Genomic DNA, 24,989 nt, shown 5'->3' on the forward strand with positions numbered 1-24,989 from the left:
CCTGCTTTATATAGCACCATAACCAGTACTCAGTCCTTTATATACAGGACACATATGCCAGGTATTACCTGTTCACCAGCTTTCATTGAAGCGTTGCAGGTGATAAGAAACCACTGGAACGTGATGAAACTTGAACACAACAGAGTACATATAGGATCATCGTCCTCTGCCGTCCTGGTGATCAGTGGTGTGAATTGTATTGTATGTAATGGACACAGTCTATTATAACACTCAGCATTCACACCTGTTACCTTCTGAGACGTCCGGATATCAGTTGCTTCTTCTTGTAACTTTTGAGAATCTCTTTGATTTATAAAAATTAAAAGTCTTTATTAGGATGGAATTCATAATTGCAATGTCTTGATTGAAGTCTTCATTCCCTAATCTGATACCAAATCTGGCAGTTTTTCCTAACCTATAATATCACAGCGTACCATAGCAATCAGTAATATCCATCTAATTATTATCAAAATATTAAAATAAATTATGTTTGGAATAATAAACAATAATAGATAATAATTCATTATCAATCAAGTTCTCCATATGATAGAACATTTTTATGTCATAGGTGTAATTACCTTTTCCAACCCATAGGTGTCAGTGTATTTTGAAAAAACAAGTTTTTATATCTTTATTAAACCAATAATATCAAAGAATGTATACTCCTGAACCAAAATGAATAAATATATGAATGTATGAATGAATGAATGAATGAATGAATAAATGAATAAATGAATGAATGAATTGTTGTGTTTACTCAGAAAATGTAAACATTTTTTTCCTTAGCAATATATATTTAATGAAGCAATACTCTTGTATTAGACATTACTTTATTAAATATTAATGTGTTTTCTCAATTGAGATATTGAACTCAAATAAAATCAAATGAGAATTAAAAAATGAAAAAATAGAAAAATAAGAAGTATAAAGTAAGAATAAAATTTTAAAAATGAAAAATAAAATTAAGAGTAAAAATAAGAATAAAAATAAAAATAAGGCCTTTAAATTTTAATGACAAATGCAGAGTAATTATATTCTCCATAAAAAATACCCTTATATCTCCATTATCTGGATGATTTCATATTTGTCATAACCTTGTACCACCAAAAAATATTAAATTATGCAACTTTGCATGTAATACCCTTCTTAATTATACCATAGTACCTTATTATTATTTCTTCTTTATTAAAATGTGTGGAAAATAAGTATTGATCAAAAGTGATTATGTAATCAGGATCAAAAACACATTTTCCCCCTTAATACCAAAAATATTATTTTATAAAATTTATGTATATATCAGAACCCAATTAAAAATAATTATTCTTCTAGAAATATTGTGCATAAATTTCATATTGATGAGTAGCATAGATTTGACTAAAGAGAGGTGTGTACCTATTTAGGTAAGCATTAAAAATAATATTATAGTTATTCAAGAACATTATCATGTGGAAAATTATTCTAAATATAAATTTGCTTTGTAAACCATTTTGATGTGTGGTTGCCCTTATCCACTATTAGTTAAATCAAGAAATAATAATTATTAAAGAAATATAGAAATATATATATGTAGATAATACCTAATTATGTATTATAATTTCCTCAGAATTAAATATATTTTTGTACCTTCACATAAAGAAACATTTTTTTTTTTTTAAACATACAAACATACGAGGCCTCTGTCACATCAATCACACTTAGCAGCTGCTGATTTACTCATCTGTCACCTTCACTCTGACATTCACAGATCTGTTCAACTCAAACATTCCACATATGAAGTTTTATATATATATATATATATATATATATATATATATTTAACCCAAAATTGTTGTATCCCAATTTATTAATGCGCATTGCCATATCAATTGAATATCTTTATATTTCTTTGAATATTCCCCAAGTACATATTATATAATATGAGAGTAAGTCACTGGAATTTCAGACACTTGAAAAAACTCTTGTCTTAGATTCTTTTTTCACTGGCTGCCCGGTCTTAAGTTACATCAGTTGAAAATAGAATGAATGGGATCCTATACTATTAGCTCAAAGTTCAAAGGCCGCAGCTGTCACACGTCATGCTGTAAAGCTACTTTAATTTGCACGAACACTTCATGCACAGAAAAAAATTAGCAACACAAAAGAATTAATAAGTATTACATATATATTATAGTTCAACTAGATATATTGTTATTATTTTAAAATGTTATACACATAAAATCATGCAATTTTTACACTTCCTGTGTGAATAAAGAAATAAATCCATTTTAGAGTTCTTTGATCAAATCCTGCTTTGGAATGAAAACTCTAAGGAAATATAAGAAAATAAAATTAAAATATCAAATTCATACAGAAACAGAATTATTTAAATATCTTATACATATATTGGTTGGTTCTAATGTAATTCAAAATATTGCTACTTAAAGTTATATATATGAAGTTCTAATTTATTAGTTAATATGTATATATATATATATATTTTATAAACCTATATATAAATACAATTATACGCAATCTCTACTTAGACAAGTGTATATATATATATATATACATATATATATATATATGAACTATTAGAAACTATGTAACTACAATTTTACTGTATAAGATTATAAATAAATATTGAGACATTGTATTACATTTTGATACAACATTATAATTACAGTTTTTCCTTAGCCACTCCCTAAACCAAATCTTCTGTCTCTCTCAAATATCTCCAGTAACGCCCTATTTAGGAAAGACATTTTTCTATCCTTCAAAACCTCAGAGAACTGCCTGTTCTTCTGTCCACATTCCATGACGTCACAGTGAGTTGGTCGTCTCACCTGTCTCTGTCCATCAGTTTCAGCCATTTTCCTTTTTAGAGAATCACAGTTCTGACTGAGAATTAACTCATTCTGTGGAGAGATGGATCTTTGCACTGGCTGATATGGCTTATAACATATATGAAATCTTCTGCGTATTTGATAGAGTTCACTATGGGGATGACTCAGTCTAGGAGAGTTTGATATTGGCTTTTGGTAAGATTTTACCTTTCCTGGTTTTATAAATTTAGCTTGATTTATTTTCTTTTCACGATTCTCATGTTTTCTAACAAAATCCAGCATCTGCGCACATTCAAATAATGAATTTTTTTGTGATGCCGTAACTTGGGAAACTGAATTTAGGAATTTGAATTTTTGTACAAAAGTTGTTATCATATGTTGTACTTTTCCATTTTTGATGAGAGCTTTGTACAACCGTTCAAATATGGACATGAATGTATATGTACATTCCTTCCTACCAATCCTTAGTTTCTGCAGATCTTCTATGTTGGGAAAATCCTTTGTGACACAATAAATCAAATATCTTAATCTGTCCGAATCATTTTCCCATCCATTAGGAGAGTCATTTTCACAGGGCATTAAATGTAAACGTCTGGACAATGTCACAGGAATCCATATTTTAAATAATTGATTCCTCTCCTCATTGGATAAATCAAACTTATCAGAGAAGCTCTCAAATGTCTCTGAATTTCTACAGGCATGGATTTTGACATCATATTTTGGCATGATTTTGTATAATTTCAGCAAATTTTTCCTCATTTTAATTTGGAGTTGAGCCTGGGTAATTCCAGAATTCTCTGATATTTTTAGTGGCTCTTGTACGTCCGTTCCTCCTACGTCACTCACGTCTCCTCCCACATCACCTAGTATGTCGGTTTCTCGTATGTCAGTCATGTCTCCTCCCATGTCAGGTTTCTGTATGTCCGTCTCTTGGTCAGACCGAAGGTCACCTTCAGTTACAGACACGTGTCTTACTTCTTGTTCATTTTCCACATTACAGTCAGAATCAGTATCACCGTCTGACACTTCTACACTATTTTCCTGCTTAGAAATCTCTAACACAAGACTATGAAAAAAATCTACCAAATGTAGAATATTTCTCAATTTCTGTTTGTCTCTATTTACCAATTTAAAAGTTAACTGTAAATTCTGCAATTCACATTCTTTGTATAAACTGAGCCACAAAACTTCTATGTCATCTCCTACATTACCTTTGAAATTAATATTACTTTGTTTAGCAAAAGAAGAAATTATATCCATATTTTGCTTACCTTAAGATTCCTTGGCTTCTCTTTATCAGCACGTCCTGTCTTCAGTTCGTCTGATACTTTTCCTGTGTGATTCTGTTCCTTCTTAGTACCTCTGCTTCCTGTCTTTCTTCAGTCTGTAGGTCCTTTCTGCTTCTCGTGACAAACTAGTGAATTTACTGACACGTGAACAACAGCTGTTCAGCTCGTCAGGACTCCCCCCTTGTTCACGGAAGAAATTCACTTACTTAATTTAAAAAACAAAAAAACAGGACTGCCTGGCTCACCATTGTAAAATAATACTCTTCCTGTATTATTTTTTTCTACTGAGGACTTCTCAAAGTATCAATATCACAATATTCTTATAAAAAATGTATCTATTTATTCTTGGATTGTCCATTAAAAAGAATCAGATTGCAGCAGGTACATACAATAATTAGTTATAAAGTAATTGTCCATTTGTCCATAATTAGCTTAATTGTTGAGATTCACCCATCTTTCCTTGGATCCTGGCTGGTAAATCATGTCTTTGTCCAGCATGTGTCCAGGCCTACATGTCATCTGCTTCTCAGCATGAAGATTCTGTGTCTTGTGGGGTGGGCAGAGCAAGAGAGCCCCCCCTTTCTGTACCATGGGCTTTTATAGCCAGTCGTATGGACACCTGTTCTACATATGGTAGTGAACCAAAAATACACACACAAATAGCGCATGTCAACTAGACACGATGGCTGAGGCATAGAACTCAGAAAAATGATTATCGATTAACATTCCAAATGAATTTCCATAATTAACCATTTAACATTTCCCCCTTTTTTGAGAATAAAAGGACTTTAACTGAAACTTTTCAAAAGAAGATACATTCATCAATCATTTTTTCTTTCCTTCTTCCTTGGCAATATCATTAATTTTCCATAATAATAATAATAGTTATAATAGTATCAATATCGGTTTATTGTTATATAATGATGTGAATTCATGTTATGGTAAGCTGTGACTAATATTCATTTAATATGTATAATTATACTTCCCTATATCTAAATTGAAGCAATCGCGGGTTCAATCGTCATCATCTGATGTCATCGGGTCGTCGTCTCGTCTTCTTCTTGGTTCTTTTATAACACAGTCTTTAGATGAAAACTCCTTTGAAATAAATTACAGCATGTAGATATTGTACAGTCCATAATTGTGTTCATTATTGTTCAGTCCATAAACTGTACTCTTTATTAGAAAGATCATGTGTGTCAGTTGATAAGAAAACAAAGTCCATGGATGAAATGTAGCTTTAATATCTGTGCAGTGTCACCTGGACTTATGTTGGATCGTCTTTGGAATCTTCCATGTGTCCGCACTGGTCTCGTGTCACTTTTGGAACAGATGTGACGTCTTTGGTCAGTAAAGCAAGGGTTAACTTGACACTTTCCTGCTTTATATAGCACCATAACCAGTACTCAGTCCTTTATATACAGGACACATATGCCAGGTATTACCTGTTCACCAGCTTTCATTGAAGCGTTGCAGATGATAAGAGACCACTGGAACGTGATGAAACTTGAACACAACACAGTACATATAGGATCATCGTCCTCTGCCGTCCTGGTGATCAGTGGTGTGAATTGTATTGTATGTAATGGACACAGTCTATTATAACACTCAGCATTCACACCTGTTACCTTCTGAGACGTCCAGATATCAGTTGCTTCTTCTTGTAACTTTTGAGAATCTCTTTGATTTATAAAAATTAAAAGTCTTTATTAAGATAGAATTCATAATTGCGATGTCTTGATTGAAGTCTTCATTCCCTAATCTGATACCAAATCTGGCAGTTTTTCCTAACCTATAATATCACAGCGTACCATAGCAATCAGTAATATCCATCTAATTATTATCAAAATATTAAAATAAATTGTGTTTGGAATAATAAACAATAATAGATAATAATTCATTATCAATCAAGTTCTCCATATGATAGAACATTTTTATGTCATAGGTGTAATTACCTTTTCCAACCCATAGGTGTCAGTGTATTTTGAAAAAACAAGTTTTTATATCTTTATTAAACCAATAATATCAAAGAATGTATACTCCTGAACCAAAATGAATAAATATATGAATGTATGAATGAATGAATGAATGAATGAATAAATGAATGAATGAATTGTTGTGTTTACTCAGAAAATGTAAACATTTTTTTCCTTAGCAATATATATTTAATGAAGCAATACTCTTGTATTAGACATTACTTTATTAAATATTAATGTGTTTTCTCAATTGAGATGTTGAACTCAAATAAAATCAAATGAGAATTAAAAAATGAAAAAATAGAAAAATAAGAAGTATAAAGTAAGAATAAAATTTTAAAAATGAAAAATAAAATTAAGAGTAAAAATAAGAATAAAAATAAGGCCTTTAAATTTTAATGACAAATGCAGAGTAATTATATTCTCCATAAAAAATACCCTTATATCTCCATTATCTGGATGATTTCATATTTGTCATAACCTTTTACCACCAAAAAATATAAAATTATGCAACTTTGCATGTAATACCCTTCTTAATTATACCATAGTACCTTATTATTATTTCTTCTTTATTAAAATGTGTGGAAAATAAGTATTGATCAAAAGTGATTATGTAATCAGGATCAAAAACACATTTTCCCCCTTAATACCAAAAATATTATTTTATAAAATTTATGTATATATCAGAACCAAATTATAAATTTCATATCGATGAGTAGCATAGATTTGACTAAAGAGAGGTGTGTACCTATTTAGGTAACCATTAAAAATAATATTATAGATATTCAAGAATATTATCATGTGGAAAATTATTCTATATATAAATTTGCTTTGTAAACCATTTTGATGTGTGGTTGCCCTTATCCACTATTAGTTAAATCAAGAAATAATAATTATTAAAGAAATATAGAAATATATATATGTAGATAATACCTAATTATGTATTATAATTTCCTCAGAATTAAATATATTTTTGTACCTTCACATAAAGAAACATTTTTTTTTTCAAACATACAAACATACGAGGCCTCTGTCACATCAATCACACTTAGCAGCTGCTGATTTACTCATCTGTCACCTTCACTCTGACATTCACAGATCTGTTCAACTCAAACATTCCACATATGAAGTTTTAGATATGTATATATATTTAACCCAAAATTGTTGTATCCCAATTTATTAATGCGCATTGCCATATCAATTGAATATCTTTATATTTCTTTGAATATTCCCCAAGTACATATTATATAATATGAGAGTAAGTCACTGGAATTTCAGACACTTGAAAAAACTCTTGTCTTAGATTCTTTTTTCACTGGCTGCCCGGTCTTAAGTTACATCAGTTGAAAATAGAATGAATGGGATCCTATACAATTAGCTCAAAGTTCAAAGGCCGCAGCTGTCACACGTCATGCTGTAAAGCTACTTTAATTTGCACGAACACTTCATGCACAGAAAATATTAGCAACACAAAAGAATTAATAAGTATTACATATATATTATAGTTCAACTAGATATATTGTTATTATTTTAAAATGTTATACACATAAAATCATGCAATTTTTTCACTTCCTGTGTGAATAAAGAAATAAATCCATTTTAGAGTTCTTTGATCAAATCCTGCTTTGGAATGAAAACTCTAAGGAAATATAAGAAAATAAAATTAAATATCAAATTCATACAGACACAGAATTATTTAAATATCTTATACATATATTGGTTGGTTCTAATGTAATTCAAAATATTGCTACTTAAATTTATATATATGAAGTTTTAATTTATTAATTAATATATATATATATATGTATTTTATAAACGTATATATAAATACAATTATGCGCAATGTCTACTTAGACAAGTGTATATATATATATATATATATATATATATATATATATAAACTATTAGAAACTATGTAACTACAATTTTACTGTATGAGATTATAAATAAATATTGAGACATTCTATTACATTTTGATACAACATTATAATTACAGTTTTTCCTTAGCCACTCCCTAAACCAAATCTTCTGTCTCTCTCAAATATCTCCAGGAACGCCCTATTTAGGAAAGACATTTTTCTATCCTTCAAAACCTCAGAGAACTGCCTGTTCTTCTGTCCACATTCCATGACGTCACAGTGAGTTGGTCGTCTCACCTGTGTCTGTCCATCAGTTTCAGCCATTTTCCTTTTTAGAGAATCACAGTTCTGACTGAGAATTAACTCATTCTGTGGAGAGATGGATCTTTGCACTGGCTGATATGGCTTATAACATATATGAAATCTTCTGCGTATTTGATAGAGTTCACTATGGGGATGACTCAGTCTAGGAGAGTTTGATATTGGCTTTTGGTATGATTTTACCTTTCCTGGTTTTATAAATTTAGCTTGATTTATTTTCTTTTCACGATTCTCATGTTTTCTAACAAAATCCAGCATCTGCGCACATTCAAATAATGAATTTTTTTGTGATGCCATAACTTGGGAAACTGAATTTAGGAATTTGAATTTTTGTACAAAAGTTGTTATCATATGTTGTACTTTTCCATTTTTGATGAGAGCTTTGTACAACCGTTCAAATATGGACATGAATGTATATGTACATTCCTTCCTACCAATCCTTAGTTTCTGCAGATCTTCTATGTTGGGAAAATCCTTTGTGACACAATAAATCAAATATCTTAATCTGTCCGAATCATTTTCCCATCCATTAGGAGAGTCATTTTCACAGGGCATTAAATGTAAACGTCTGGACAATGTCACAGGAATCCATATTTTAAATAATTGATTCCTCTCCTCATTGGATAAATCAAACTTATCAGAGAAGCTCTCAAATGTCTCTGAATTTCTACAGGCATGGATTTTGACATCATATTTTGGCATGATTTTGTATAATTTCAGCAAATTTTTCCTCATTTTAATTTGGAGTTGAGCCTGGGTAATTCCAGAATTCTCTGATATTTTTAGTGGCTCTTGTACGTCCGTTCCTCCTACGTCACTCACGTCTCCTCCCACATCACCTAGTATGTCGGTTTCTCGTATGTCAGTCATGTCTCCTCCCATGTCAGGTTTCTGTATGTCTGTCTCTTGGTCAGACCCAAGGTCACCTTCAGTTACAGACACGTGTCTTACTTCTTGTTCATTTTCCACATTACAGTCAGAATCAGTATCACCGTCTGACACTTCTACACTATTTTCCTGCTTAGAAATCTCTAACACAAGACTATGAAAAAAATCTACCAAATGTAGAATATTTCTCAATTTCTGTTTGTCTCTATTTACCAATTTAGAAGTTAACTGTAAATTCTGCAATTCACATTCTTTGTATAAACTGAGCCACAAAACTTCTATGTCATCTCCTACATTACCTTTGAAATTAATATTACTTTGTTTAGCAAAAGAAGAAATTATATCCATATTTTGCTTACCTTAAGATTCCTTGGCTTCTCTTTATCAGCACGTCCTGTCTTCAGTTCGTCTGATTCTTTTCCTGTGTGATTCTGTTCCTTGTTAGTACCTCTGCTTCCTGTCTTTCCTCAGTCTGTAGGTCCTTTCTGCTTCTCGTGACAAACTAGTGAATTTACTGACACGTGAACAACAGCTGTTCAGCTCGTCAGGACTCCCCCCTTGTTCACGGAAGAAATTCACTTACTTAATTTAAAAAACAAAAAAACAGGACTGGCTGGCTCACCATTGTAAAATAATACTCTTCCTGTAATATTTTTTTCTACTGAGGACTTCTCAAAGTATCAATATCACGATATTCTTATAAAAAATTGTATCTATTTATTCTTGGATTGTCCATTAAAAAGAATCAGATTGCAGCAGGTACATACAATAATTAGTTATAAAGTAATTGTCCATTTGTCCATAATTAGCTTAATTGTTGAGATTCACCCATCTTTCCTTGGATCCTGGCTGGTAAATCATGTCTTTGTCCAGCATGTGTCCAGGCCTACATGTCATCTGCTTCTCAGCATGAAGATTCTGTGTCTTGTGGGGTGGGCAGAGCAAGAGAGCCCCCCCTTTCTGTACCATGGGCTTTTATAGCCAGTCGTATGGACACCTGTTCTACATATGGTAGTGAACCAAAAATACACACACAAATAGCACATGTCAACTAGACACGATGGCTGAGGCATAGAACTCATAAAAATGATTATCGATTAACATTCCAAATTAATTTCCATAATTAACCATTTAACAGAGACCGCCTGGGAATGCCAGGTGCTGTAGGCTTTTGCTTTTTCCTTCCTTCCACCAGCAGGGGGCACTCTCTTCTATGCCTTTTTTCCATTCCCTTTCACAAGTGCACACATTCATTCTCTTTTCTTTTTTTCATTTGCTTTCTCTCTTGCGCTATTTCATCTCTGCAAAATACCAGCATCCTTCTGATCACCGTGGGCCTCCAGAATTGTTGCTTCTTTACTTTTAATACTAGGCTCCTTTTCACCAGGACCAGCGTCTCCCGGGTGGCTGGAGGCAACCACCGGTAACCCCGGGCAGAAAGCCTTTGCAGGCAACACGACCCTCCCCCCTGAAGAGCAGCTCAAAGTCACTGGCAACCATGTCACCCTCTTCGTTCATTCACCCCTGGACGTCTCGCTCAGCCCCCAAGTTACGGGTCCAGCTTGCTCTTTCTGTCACATTACCGCGATGAAGGGTTTAGCCTGCAGGAGACCCTGCGCCGAGACATTTTTGAAGACACCTGATGCGGCGGGTGAATCACTGCTAAACAAACCACACCTGTAGGGACGGCACAGCCTTTGCATGAACCCTTCGGAGCCAGCCCCGTCACGGCCAGATTGCTTGCCACAAAGCGATCCTGAGAAAGGCTGGCCGGGCGATGGATCGAGCAGCGTCCACTGGCCATACCACCTTGTATACGCCTGATTTTGTCTGATCTCAGAAGCAAAGCAGGGCTGGGCTCGGACAGTACTTGTATGGGAGACCTCCTGGGAACACCGGGTGCTGTAGACCATTTTGATGACGTTTTGCCCTACTGCCCAGCTCGGCTAGCATGGAACGGCGCCTTGCCGGACACCGACCTTAAGTAACTTAGATGATGGAAGCCCAAGGCCTCTGAGCCAGTATGCAGCTAAGTACGCTACCCCGCCGCCTTCACGCAGGCTTAACACCGAGCTCCTTGCCACGGCTAGGAGTGCTTATTGACTCCGCAGCTCGCCGTGTGGAAATGATGGCTTTAAAAGCACCCGAGGCCGTGAAGGGGCCAGGCTTTCAGCAGGTGCCCAGGGAAGGTTTTGGATGCCGACCGCCTAGCAAGGGCCAGCAGAAGTAACATGTTTCTCTGCAAAGAAGCTTGTGTAACCAAGCCAGATGGCTGACAAAGAGCTAACCTCAGTGCAAGGAAGGCAAGGAAGGAATTGGGATGGGGGGGGGGTGATTCCTGCTAGGGCCCTGAAATCATAAAACTGGCAGGAGAGTCTGACGCATGGTGACGGAGAGGTTGTAGGGGCAGATAGGGGGTGTTGTCATGTGCGAGCACGTGTGCATGCTGGCTTGTGTGTGAGAGTGCGCTTCCTAGGTGTGGCGCGCTGCAGACAGTCAAAGGGATTGTTCCCTTTCATTAAAAGTTAATCCCCGCCTGCAGGATATTAGAAAGCAACTAACCGCGCACTACTCACCCTACCCGGGTCTACCGGTGAGTCTCGCCTCTGCTCCCGGCCTGTGGCATTGGCCGTGAAGCTGACGTTCCGTCGACAGCGCTGCAGCCGATCAGTGAGCTCAGCGGCTCTGAGTGGGGCGTTGTATCTACAAGACCTTTTAAGGAAGCCAGCAAAAAAATTGAAGAGAAGGGAAAGCACAAAAGGACCTGGTCTTGCTGAGCACTGGGATGGGCAGCCGGCAGCCAGACTTCAAAGTAGAAAAGCAGCAAGTGAGAGAATTGTCTCTGCCTACGGCCACACCACCCTGAACACGCCTGATCTCGTCTGATCTCAGAAGCTAAGCAGGGTTGGGCCTGGTTAGTACTTGGATGGGAGACTGCTTGGGAATACTAGGTGCTGTAGGCTTTTGCTTTTTCCTTCCTTCCATCAGCAGGGGGCACTCTCTTCTATGCCTTTTTTCCATTCCCTTTCACAAGTGCACACATTCATTCTCTTTTCTTTTTTTCATTTGCTTTCACTCTTGCGCTATTTCATCTCTGCAAAATACCAGCATCCTTCTGATCACCGCGGGCCTCCAGCATTGTTGCTTCTTTACTTTTAATACTAGGCTCCTTTTCACCAGGACCAGAGTCTTCCACGTGGCTGGAGGCAACCACCGGTAACCCCAAGCAGAAGACCTTTGCAGGCAACACGACCCTCAACCCTGAAGATCAGCTCAAAGTCACTGGCAACCATCTCACCCTCTTCCTTCATTCACCCCTGGATGTTTCGCTCCGCCCCCAAGTTACGGGTCCAGCTTGCTCTTTCTGTCACATTACCGCGATGAAGGGTTTAGCCTGCAGGAGACCCTGCGCCGAGACATTTTTGAAGACACCTGATGCGGCAGGTGAATCACTGCTAAACAAACCACACCTGTAGGGATGGCACAGCCTTTGCATGGACCCTTCGGAGCCCGCCCCGTCACGGCCAGATTGCTCGCCACCAAGCGATCCTGAGAAAGGCTGGCCGGGCGATGAATCGAGCAGCGTCTACTGGCCATACCACCTTGGATACGCCTGATCTCGTCTGATCTTGGAAGCAAAGCAGGGCAGGGCTCGGACAGTACTTGGATGGGATACCTCCTGGAAACACCGGGTGCTGTAGACCATTTTGATGACGTTTTGCGCTACTGCCCAGCTCGGCTAGCATGGAAGGGCGCCTTGCCGGACACCGACCTTAAGTAACTTAGATGATGGAAGCCCCAAGGCCTCTGAGCTAGTTGGCAGCTAAGTACGCTAGCCCGCCGTGTTCACGCAGGCCTGACACCGAACTCCTTGTCACGGCTAGGAGTGCTTATTGACTCCGCAGCTCGCCGTGTGGAAATGAAGGCGTTACAAGCACCCGGGGCCGTGAAGGGGCCAGGCTTTCAGCAAGTGCCCAGGGAAGGTTTTTGATGCCGGCCGCCTAGCGAGGGCCAGCAGAAGTAACATGTTTCTCTGCAAAGAAGCTTGTGTAACCAAGCCAGACGGCTGACAAAGAGCTAACCTCAGTGCAAGGAAGGCAAGGAAGGTGCGGAAGGAATTGGGGAGGGGGGGGTGATTCCTGCTAGGGCCCTGAAATCATAAAACAGGGAGGAGAGTCTGACGCATGGTGATGGTGAGGTTGTAGAGGCAGATAGGGGGTGTTGTCACGAGCGAGCACGTGTGCATGCTGGCTTGTGTGTGAGAGTGCGCTTCCTAGGTGTGGCGCGCTGCAGACAGTCAAAGGGATTGTTCCCTTTCATTAAAAGTTAATCCACGGCTGCAGCCTATTAGAAAGCAACTAACCGCGCTCTACTCACCCTACCCGGGTCTACCGGTGAGTCTCGCCTCTGCTCCCGGCTTGTGGCATTGGCCGTGAAGCTGACGTTCCGTCGACAGCGCTGCAGCCGATCAGTGAGCTCAGCGGCTCTGAGTGGGGCGTTGTGTCTACAAGACCTTTTAAGGAAGCCAGCAAAAAAATTGAAGAGAAGGGAAAGCACAAAAGGACCTGGTCTTGCTGAGCACTGGAAAGGGCAGCTGGCAGCCAGACTTCAAAGTAGATAAGCTGCAAGTGAGAGGCTTGTCTTTGCCAGATCTCATCTGATTTCAGAAGCTAAGCAGGGTCAGGCTTGGTTAGTACTTAGATGGGATACCACTTGGGAATAACAGGTGCTGTAGGCTTTTGCCTTTTCCTTCCTTCCACCAGCAGGGGGCACTCTCTTCTATGCCTTTTTTCCATTCCCTTTCACAAGTGCACACATTCATTCTCTTTTCTTTTTTTCATTTGCTTTCTCTCTTGCGCCATTTCATCTCTGCAAAATACCAGCATCCTTCTGATCACCGTGGGCCTCCAGCATTGTTGCTTCTTTACTTTTAATACTAGGCTCCTTTTCACCAGGACCAGCGTCTCTCACGTGGCTGGAGGCAACCACCGGTAAAACCAAGCAGAAGACCTTTGCAGGCAACACGACCCTCCCCCCTGAAGAGCAGCTCATAGTCATTGGCAACCATCTCACCCTCTTCCTTCATTCACCCCTGGACGTCTCGCTCCGTCCCCAAGTTACGGGTCCAGCTTGCTCTTTCTGTCACATTACCGCGATGAAGAGTTTAGCCTGCAGGAGACCCTGCGCCGAGACATTTTTGAAGACACCTGATGCGGCGGGTGAATCACTGCTAAACAAACCACACCTGTAGGGACTAGAGATGAGTGTTGTTCTACTCGAACTGTTCGCCAATCTCAAATTCGAGCTGTTTTGGGCGGTGTTCGAGCCGTTCGGCGAACACGAACAATTTGAGAAAAATTCGGCTGTTCGAGGTTATGTTCGATAACTGTTCGTGCACCAAAATCATAACTGGATTTTTTCTCAGTAATGATGAAAATTAATGTTAATACGCAGTTTGAGTGTACAGCGGGGTGGGGGGAGGGGCAGGGGATGGATCTCTGCAGGAACAATGAAGATCTCCATTTTTTTTTCTCTTTCCCGCATTTGCAGTGGGGAGGTGCAATCTGTCAGCCTATCAGCAGCGCACACACGGAGCGAAGTGCTTTTTTTCACACAAGCAAGGGCATGTGTCATTGGCAGTGTATGTCACATGTCTTTGCCCTATAAGACCAAGCCATTTTCCCCGTCGCCACCATTTTCTCACTGCTGCAGCTGCGTGTTAGACGGCACCGCTGTTGCTGTGTGCGCTATACCTTGTTAATTTCAAGCCAATTTTCGCACAAATCTACAGATAGCTTGGGAGTAGGGAATAGTTGTGATTGCAGTCCTTTTAAGGACTAGGTTACAGCATTTCCTACGACTTTTATCAGGCAGGTCTGTGCTCTTAAATAGATAGATTGTGGGAGTAAAGACTAATTGTAATTGGAGTCCTTTTCAGGACTAGGTTACATCAGTTCCTATCAGTTTTTGCCAGGCAGGTCTGTGCCAGTGCTGTGCAAGTTTTTTTCACAGCATTTGGCTGAATCTAGCAAAGCTAATCCTTTTTGGCCTATTGCAGAGTGTGTTAGTCAGTGGAGTAGCCTATCTGTGTTGCAAGATATACCACCTGTGTATAGAATACCAATTTTTTTACTGCACCTAGTGAAGTAAAATCTTTTGGGCATAGCATCATTCTATTAGTCCATCTATACTGACCTCCATCAGGTTGCAAATTAAAACTAATTTTTATCTGCATCTACAGTACCTCTGAAAAAATATTTGGGCTTCTACCTGTGTGTGGGACTTGTTGTATTAGTCCATCTATACTGACCTCCATCAGGTTGCAAACTGAATATATTTTTTTCTGCATCTACCTCTGAAAAAATATTGGGCTTCTAGCTGTGTGTGGGACTTGTTGTATTAGTCCATCTATACTGACCTCCATCAGGTTGCAAACTGAATATATTTTTTTCTGCATCTACCTCTGAAAAAATATTGGGCTTCTAGCTGTGTGTGGGTCTTGTTCTATTAATCCATCTATACTGACCTCCATCAGGTTGCAAACTGAATATAATTTTTTTCTGCATCTAGCTCTGAAAAAATATTTGGCCTTCTAGTAGTGTGTCGGACTTTCTCTATTAGTCCATCTATACTGACCTCCATCAGGTTGCAAACTGAATATAATTTTTTTCTGCATCTAGCTCTGAAAAAATATTTGGCCTTCTAGTAGTGTGTCGGACTTTCTCTATTAGTCCATCTATACTGACCTCCATCAGGTTGCAAATTAAAACTAATTTTTATCTGCATCTACAGTACCTCTGAAAAAATATTTGGGCTTCTAGCTGTGTGTGAGACTTGTTGTATTAGTCCATCTATAATGACCTCCATCAGGTTGCAAACTGAATATATTTTTTTCTGCATCTACCTCTGAAAAAATATTGGGCTTCTAGCTGTGTGTGGGACTTGTTGTATTAGTCCATCTATACTGACCTCCATCAGGTTGCAAACTGAATATATTTTTTTCTGCATCTACCTCTGAAAAAATATTGGGCTTCTAGCTGTGTGTGGGTCTTGTTCTATTAATCCATCTATACTGACCTCCATCAGGTTGCAAACTGAATATAATTTTTTTCTGCATCTAGCTCTGAAAAAATATTTGGCCTTCTAGTAGTGTGTCGGACTTTCTCTATTAGTCCATCTATACTGACCTCCATCAGGTTGCAAATTAAAACTAATTTTTATCTGCATCTACAGTACCTCTGAAAAAATATTTGGGCTTCTAGCTGTGTGTGGGACTTGTTGTATTAGTCCATCTATACTGACCTCCATCAGGTTGCAAACTGAATATATTTTTTTCTGCATCTACCTCTGAAAAAATATTGGGCTTCTAGCTGTGTGTGGGACTTGTTGTATTAGTCCATCTATACTGACCTCCATCAGGTTGCAAACTGAATATATTTTTTTCTGCATCTACCTCTGAAAAAATATTGGGCTTCTAGCTGTGTGTGGGTCTTGTTCTATTAATCCATCTATACTGACCTCCATCAGGTTGCAAACTGAATATAATTTTTTTCTGCATCTAGCTCTGAAAAAATATTTGGCCTTCTAGTAGTGTGTCGGACTTTCTCTATTAGTCCATCTATACTGACCTCCATCAGGTTGCAAACTGAATATATTTTTTTCTGCATCTACCTCTGAAAAAATATTTGGCCTTCTAGTAGTGTGTCGGACTTTCTCTATTAGTCCATCTATACTGACCTCCATCAGGTTGCAAATTAAAACTAATTTTTATCTGCATCTACAGTACCTCTGAAAAAATATTTGGGCTTCTAGCTGTGTGTGGGACTTGTTGTATTAGTCCATCTATACTGACCTCCATCAGGTTGCAAACTGAATATATTTTTTTCCTGCATCTACCTCTGAAAAAATATTTGGCTTCTAGCTGTGTGTGGGTCTTGTTCTATTAATCCATCTATACTGACCTCCATCAGGTTGCAAATTCAAAATAATTTTTTTCTGCATCTAACCCAGCCAATAGTTTTGGCCTAATACCACAGTTTGGCCACTCAGCTCTGCTCGGTTACCATCTATTGTTTTTTTGTGCAAACAACTCCAGAGTTGTGAATTAGTTAACCACCAAAATGAGTGGAAAAAGGCCTGCTGCTGGTGGAAAGGGGAATAGGTGTGTTGGGAAGGGGAAAAAAGGTTGTGTCCATGGGGTAGGTGTTAAAGCAACAGTAACATCTGCAGAAGAAAGACCATCTTCCAGCCAAACTAAAATGTCTACTTCTTTTAGCGGACAATGTGATAAGATCCCTTTCTTACGGCCACGCCAATCACTACAAATTCCAGATGAGGCACAAAAACAGCAGGTGCTTCAATGGATATCAAGTGCTCCTTTAAGTGGGCTCTCCTCCACATCAACTTCAACATCACAAATACTCCAGTCCTCAAAGTTGTCACCCAAATCGCACTTGCTTCCTCACAGCTCCCAAATCTCCAGCTGCCCGTCTGAGTATGAGGTAGAACAGATGGTTGAGTCTGCAGAGCTGTTTACTCATACTATAGCCTGGGAATCAGAGGTCGACTCCAGCGCTTCTGTGAATCCAGACGAGGAAATGATCTGCACTGATGCCCAGAATCTTTATGAGTCGGATCCAGGACCAGACGCAGAAGGTTCTGACCATAATGTAGACTCTCATTCCCAAACTGTAACTCCTGTTGGTGGAGACAATGAGGAAGACGATGATAAGACTCAAATACCTGATTGGAGCGACAACTTTAGTTTTTTGTCAGGGCAGGAACAGGTTGGCTCTGAGGACAACGGGTGTGATAACGCACAGGGTGATGATGATGAGGTCGGAGATCCCACTTACTGTCAACCCACAGTCAGCCAAGGGATGAGGTCAGCAGAGGAGGTGGAGGAAGATGCTAGTGACGACGAGGTCAGGTTGCGCCTTCCTGGACAGAGACGTAGTACTGGAAGCACGTCAACAACTGCATCCTCAAACACAACTCTGCCTCTCACCACAAGTCGTGGTGGCTCTTCAGGTCGCATGGGTGCTAAGCCTTGCATAGCCTGGGCATTTTTTCAGATCGATAAAGATGACCCAACTCGTGTTATCTGTAACATTTGTCAGCAAAAGCTAAGTAGAGGCCAAAAAATACATAGTTTGAGTACTTCATGCATGAACCGGCACATGGACATGAAGCATAAGTTGCAGTGGGAAGCTCAGTGTGCTACAATGCGGCCTAGCCGGCCGGGCCAACCACCGTCTGCCATATCTTGTGCATCCGCGGCCTCTTCATCCTCTGTGACTGGGGGGACAGCAGTCACACCTGTTTTGGGGCGCAGACCTGCCACCTCTTTACCCGCAACAGCCAGCGTGATTGGCAGGTCATCATTTTCTTTGGAGGTGGTAACACCAGCTGGTGTTGAGCGCTGTCCGACATCGATAGCACCACCTTTGGATCAAGGCAACCTAACATGTCCGCCTGCATCTTCCTCACAGACCGGCAGTTTGCCGGGGACACCCTTATCAACCCCGTCTAAGCACAATAGCCAGCCCTCGGTCCCTCAGATGTGGACAAGTAAAAGATCATTTCCTCCTAGCCATGAGAAAGCTAAGAGGTTGAATTTCACCATCTGCAAGCTCTTGGCTACAGAAATGCTGCCTTTCCGCCTGGTGGACAGAGAGGATTTTCGAGACCTTATGTCCGTCGCAGTGCCCCAGTACCAGATGCCCAGTCGGCACTACTTCTCAAAGAAAGGTGTGCCTGCGCTCCACCAGCATGTCGCACATAACATCACCGCTTCTTTGAGAAACTCTGTGTGTGACAGGGTGCATTTCACCACAGACACTTGGACGAGTAGGCATGGACAGGGGCGTTACATGTCGCTGACTGGGCACTGGGTAACTATGGTGACAGCAGGACAAGGGGCTGCTGTCCAAGTCTTGCCGTCCCCACGAGTTGTGCGTCAATCCTCTTTATGTCAAAGTTCCTCCACTGCTTCTGCCTCCTCAACCTCCTCTCGGTCTTCCACCTGCACCCAAAGCCTGTCTGGTCATGCCACAAGCTTTCTAACTGCGCAGAAGGGATCCTGCACACCTCCTTACTATGCTGGCAGTAGGGCTCAACGTCATCAGGCGGTTTTTACATTGAAATGTCTGGGAAATGTGAGTCACACAGCTGAGGAGTTGTGGTCAGCTCTGGAGAAGCAATTTCATGAATGGTTGTCTCCACTGGACCTGAAACCAGGGAAGGCCGTGTGCGACAATGCTGCAAACCTGGGTGCGGCCCTTCGCCGGGGCAATGTCACACACGTGCCTTGTATGGCTCACGTGTTGAACCTGGTTGTCCAGCAATTTTTAGCCCACCATCCCAGACTAGATGGCCTTCTGCAGAGGGCACGGTCGCTGTGTGCTCACTTCCGCCGTTCGCATCTCGCAGCTCAGCGACTTACATCTCTACAGAAGTCGTTGGGCCTGCCACTTCACCGGCTAAAATGCGATGTGCCTACCCGGTGGATTTCAACTCTGCACATGTTGCAGCGACTGTGGCAGCACCGACAAGCCCTGGTGCAATACGTTCTGACGTATAGCCTGGGCCAACGAGATCCAGAGGTGGGGCAAATCACGCTGGAGGAGTGGTCTCAGATCAGGGACCTATGCACCCTTCTGCACAGTTTTGAAATGGCGACGAAGATGTTTAGTGCTGACGATGCCATTATCAGCATGACTATTCCAGTGATTTACATGCTGGAGCACATGTTAAACAGAATTCGGAGTCAGGTGGTGGCACAAGAGGAGGTGGAGGAAGTAGAGGAGGAGGAGTTGTATGCGGAAGGGCTAACATCTGCAAGGTCCAGACGGTCGGCAGCACCAAGGCGGCAGGCATGTGAGGGTGGGGGAGATGGTTTTACCAGGGCGCATGGTAGCAGCCAAACTAGTGAGGAAGGTGCAGGAGCCCAGGAAGAAGTGGAGGACGAACTGATGGAAGACTCATCAGATGAGGGAGACCTTGATCACATTTCTGTTGTGCGAGGTTGGGGGGAGAGGACAGAGGAAGGAAGCATGATTGTTACCTCGCCACCAACACAACAGGGACTTGGTGCTCCTGGATGCGCAACACACATGAGTGCCTTCTTGCTGCACTACCTGCAACATGACCCTCGAATTGTGAGAATTAGAAATAATCCTGACTACTGGGTTACCACACTGTTAGATCCCCGGTACAAAAGTAAATTTGCAGAAATTATTCCTGCCATAGAAAGGGATGCACGCATGCAGGAGTATCAGCAGAGACTGTTGCAGAATCTTACATGTGCTTTTCCACAAAATACCAGTGGTGCACGTAGTGAATCTCACAGTTCCAAATTGCCAACCGTGGGACCGTCAAGTGTTCAGCACTCAAACCGTAACAGAACCACAGTATCTGCTGGTAACATTAATTTTGCGGAATCATTTCACCACTTTTTTAGCCCATCCTTTGCAAGGCCACAGGAGACAAGAAGTCTGACACATAGTCAACGCCTAGAGACGATGGTACAGGAGTATCTCCAAGTAAACATTGAAGCCACGACTGTGTCACTGGACCCTTGCTCTTTTTGAGCTTCCAATCTGGATAAATGGCCGGAGCTAGCCATTTACGCCTTGGAGATCTTGTCATGCCCCGCAGCCAGCGTTCTGTCTGAACGTGTGTTCAGCGCTGCTGGTGGTGTGCTGACAGATAAGCGCACGCGGCTCTCCACTGATAATGTAGACAGACTCACGTTCATAAAGATGAACAAATCATGGATCCGAAACGACTTTTCTACCCCTGTGTCATCCTGGGGAGAGTAAAAGCTTGATGATTGGTTAAAATCACCCTACCAACCGTTTTAAGCTTTCAAATTACTAATCATGTTTATCTGTATCTTGACTGGAAAATAATTTGGGCTTTGTAGCAGTGTGCAGCACTGATCCTATTAGGCCATCTATACTAAAGCTTCACCAGATTTAAAATTAAAAATAATTTTTAGCTGCATCTAGCCCGGAAAATAATTTTGGGGCTCCGAGATGCGCAAGGCACATAAGTGCCTTCTTGCTGCACTACCTGCAGCATGACCCTCATATTGTCAGAATTCGAAGTAATCATGACTACTGGGTTGCCACACTCTTAGATCCCCCAAACTTTTCGAGCAACCTTTTCATTTTAATAAAGACCAAAAAATGGTCATTTTTGAAATTATAAGCATTAGCAGGTTGTTAGAAACTGAAATCAAACAGTTTTCAACTCAAAACTTTATTCTAGGTGATGTTACATTTTCACATAGGACCCCTTGTTCGAAAGGAGCTTCTGAACTCTCTCGTCCATTGAATTTGTCAGGTTTTGGATGGTTTCTGCTTCAATTGTTTTGCATGAGGACAGAATACCCTCCCAGAGCTGTTGCTTAGATGTGAACTGCCTCCCGCCATCATAGACACTCCTTTTAATGATGCTCCAAAGGTTCTGAATGGGGTAGAGGTCAGGAGAGCATGGGGGTCACACCATAAGTTTGTCCCCTTTTATGCCCATATCAGCCAGAGATGCAGATGTTTTATGTGCAGCATGAGATGGTGCATTATCATGCAGAAAAATGATCTTGCTGTGAAATACACGGTTCTTCTTCTTGAACCATGGCAGGAAGTGCTGTTTGAGAAAATCCACATACATTATGGAGTTCATCTTTAGCGCCTTCAGGGATCCTAAAGGGGCCGACAATCTCTCTCCCCATGATTCCAGCCCAAAACATTACTCCACCTCCTCCTTGTTGGCGCTGTAGCCGTGTTTGCGTGGGGTGTCCATCAACCAGCCATCCTCCACTCCATCCATCTGGACCATCGAGCGCTGCACGGCACTCATCCGTGAACAAAACAGTTTTGAAATCAGTCTTCATGTAATGTTTGGCCCACTGGAGCCGTTTCTGCTTGTGTGAAGTGGATAGAGGAGGTCGACAGGATGGCGCATGCACAGCTGCAAACCTCTGAAGGACCCTGCATCTTGTTGTTCGGGGGACGTTGGAGGCACAAGCAGCTTCAAAAACTTGTCTGCTGCTATGACAAGGCTTTTTTGCCGCTGCTCTTTCAACCTGACGTAATTGCCTGTAGGAAAGAGTCCTCAATTTGCCCTTATCAGCACGCACACGTGTGTACTGTGAATCAGCTACATACTTCTTGATTGCCAAGACACTTCATCCTGATCATCGCACAATGTTGATTGTAGTCATGCCTTGACCTAAACACTCCACAATTTGTTGCTTCTCAGCAGCCGACACATCCTTTTTCTTTCCCATTTTGGCAGAAAATGTAGGCTGCTTAATAATGTGAGAGAGCCTTCTTAAGTAGTCTTGCCTTTCATTGGACACACCTGCCAAACTAATTAGCACAGGTGTCTGCAATTGCTTACAGTGATATAAAGAGCCCTGACACACATCACCATCAATGAGTTTAACTGACAAACAAACAAATTCTTCCCTTATCACTCCTAAACACTTTTTGCATAATAATTTGGAACGCAGTGTACATGTGCTTTTCCACAAAACACCAGTGGTTCACGTAGTGAATCTTACAGTTCTAACTTGCCAACCGTGGTCTGTATGGAGTTGTTCAATAAAGGGCCCAAAATTAAGATAACATAGATGGGAGAGGTCTCTATGAATAGGAATTCCTAAGTATTTGATACCCTGTGAGGGCCAGGCAAAGGGAAAGTTGGACTGGATGGAATCCTATATGGATTTGGGGAGGGAGACATCGAGAGCCTCAGACTTCGCTGCATTGATTTTAAAATTTTACCATGTAACAAAGTGATCTATTTCAGCCATAACAGCATGGATGGATATATGTGATTGAGTGATATATACTAGGACATCATCAGCAAATAGAGAGCACTTGTACTCGGTGCCTCCCACCTCAATCCACCTAATATTGGGGTTATGGCGAATTGATGAGAGCAGGTGCTCTGTCACTAGGATGTATAAGAGAGGGGACAGAGGACATCCCTGCCTTGTCCCATTGGTGATTGTGAAAGGTGATGAAAATGTTCTGATGCACCCCCTGGGCCTTGGGACACCCGGAGCCGGACCCTTTTTGGTGGATGCTGGTGGTTGTAGTATTCGTGGCGGCGACCCGGTTCCGTGGCTCAGGGTGGTCAAACCAGTGGCGGAACTATTTATGTGGTTTTGATGTTTAAATGTCCGACTACGCCACCCGTGGATTGCGGTCAGAGTGAACCGCCGCTGCAGGGCAGACCGCTGAGGCTGGTGTTGTGGGTGCAGCAGAGCGTAGCATAACTCCCCACGGGAGGAGTATAGCCTCAGGGCAGTGTATGCGGAGGATGGGGGTGATGGTGCAGGGCAGCAGCAGTAACGACACGGAGTCAGTGATGCAGTCCAGGGCCTTTACTCACTGTTCTTATTATCCAGACCACGTCTGCAGGTAACGGCTGCCCACGTCGTACTGTGCTCACCAGGTGAGGGGCTCAGACAACTCCCAGATAACTTTGGAGCGCTTCACAGGACCCCCTTTGTGTGTCCTTTGTCTGGCCTTTCTTACCAACCCTTCTGTCCGGCTGCCTCGGGCCTCCTCTTGGTAAACTTGGCGCCAGTTTCCCTGACCCTATGTGGTGCCTTCCTAGCGGGTGTAGCGAGGGGCTGCGCCACATAAAATGTCAGAGCCTCCGGTTTCTAGCTGAGGGTCGTTTCCTGCCTCCACTAGTTCGGGGACCGGTCTCCCCCTTTGGCCTGACCCCTCCACGCAGGTGGATTCGGGCGTGCGGTGGCGACTCGCCCGTCCGCACCCCTGGGATCCCTTCATTCCTCGTTCCTGGAGCCTTCTCCGCTCCTCTTCCTTCCTTCTCCCTCTTCCAGGCCTGGGCCTCTGTTACTAGGCCCGCCTCCGGAGCAGAGCTCATGCAGAGCCCCTGCTCCCTGCCACTTCTGCTCAGACTTCTCTGCACTGAACTAAGATGGTGCCCACCTTTTTTACTCCCTTCTCAATGCACCCAGGAACTGCTTCCTCCCTGCTCCTGCACTACAAGGTTCCCGTTCCTCAGTGTTCCCTCCCCCCACTCCAGCCAGGGACAGGGACTGTCGTGCCCATCTCAGGGGCATATTGGTCGCCCTGCCCCACGGCAATGTGGTGTAATGCATGCAGGTGTCGGGTCCTGATCCACACTCCATCCTTACCTGAGAGTGAGATATCACACCTCTGGGTGAGGTGCAATACGTCTGTAGCAACCGAGCCCTCAGGGTGCTACAGTTCCATTTATCTTCAGCCTAGGTGACGTATTGCGATACAGGGCCGTGATTTGGGCTATAAAAGGGTCCCCTAGACCCCTACCCCAAGCTTTTTAAGAGAATCATATATGGCGTGCCAGGAGACTCTATGGAATGCTTTCTCAGCATCCAACGAGAGTATCTAATTACAAATTTTTAACTGCATCTAGCTCAGGAAATACTTTGTGCCTAGTAGCAGTGTCTGCTAGTCAGCGGATTATCCCGGCTGTTAAGCAAGCTGCACCACCTGTAGTTTAGACACTTAATTTTTTCAAAGGAAATGCTTCGGGACCATGGGATACTTAGTGAAGAGCATCAGAAGGCACCCCAAGGCATAGGGGCTGGGACTGGCAGTAGGATGCCTTGCGGTGGACAGCCGAGCTCGATCCTTATAAAAGCATTTTAACTGCAGCAGCTTTAGTGGACGCTACTGGAGCTGGAATTACCGCGGCTGCTGGCATGAGACTTGCCCTCCAATAGATCCTTGTAAATGGATTTAAAGTGTATTCATTCAAATTAGAGAGACAATTTAAATTAAAAAGCTTAGAGCTGCCTCCACC

At 41.5% G+C, this 24,989-nt stretch overlaps 1 non-coding gene and 2 pseudogenes across 1 annotated transcript; all 3 read left to right on the plus strand.

Annotated features, from left to right (window-relative positions):
* Window positions 1–10,946: 10,946 nt before the first annotated feature.
* Window positions 10,947–11,066, plus strand: LOC141269218 (5S ribosomal RNA; annotated as a pseudogene).
* A 933-nt stretch (window positions 11,067–11,999) lies between these two features.
* Window positions 12,000–12,118, plus strand: LOC141270249 (5S ribosomal RNA). Its single transcript, XR_012321586.1, has one exon. It is a non-coding gene; the product is annotated as a 5S ribosomal RNA (ribosomal RNA).
* A 621-nt stretch (window positions 12,119–12,739) lies between these two features.
* On the plus strand, window positions 12,740–12,859 carry LOC141268718 (5S ribosomal RNA; annotated as a pseudogene).
* The last annotated feature ends 12,130 nt before the right edge of the window (window positions 12,860–24,989 follow it).

This window comes from Phyllobates terribilis, unplaced genomic scaffold (genome assembly GCF_046119375.1).
Source record: "Phyllobates terribilis strain yellow unplaced genomic scaffold, ASM4611937v1 Scaffold_4__5_contigs__length_816908805, whole genome shotgun sequence".
Lineage (NCBI taxonomy): Eukaryota > Metazoa > Chordata > Amphibia > Anura > Dendrobatidae > Phyllobates > Phyllobates terribilis.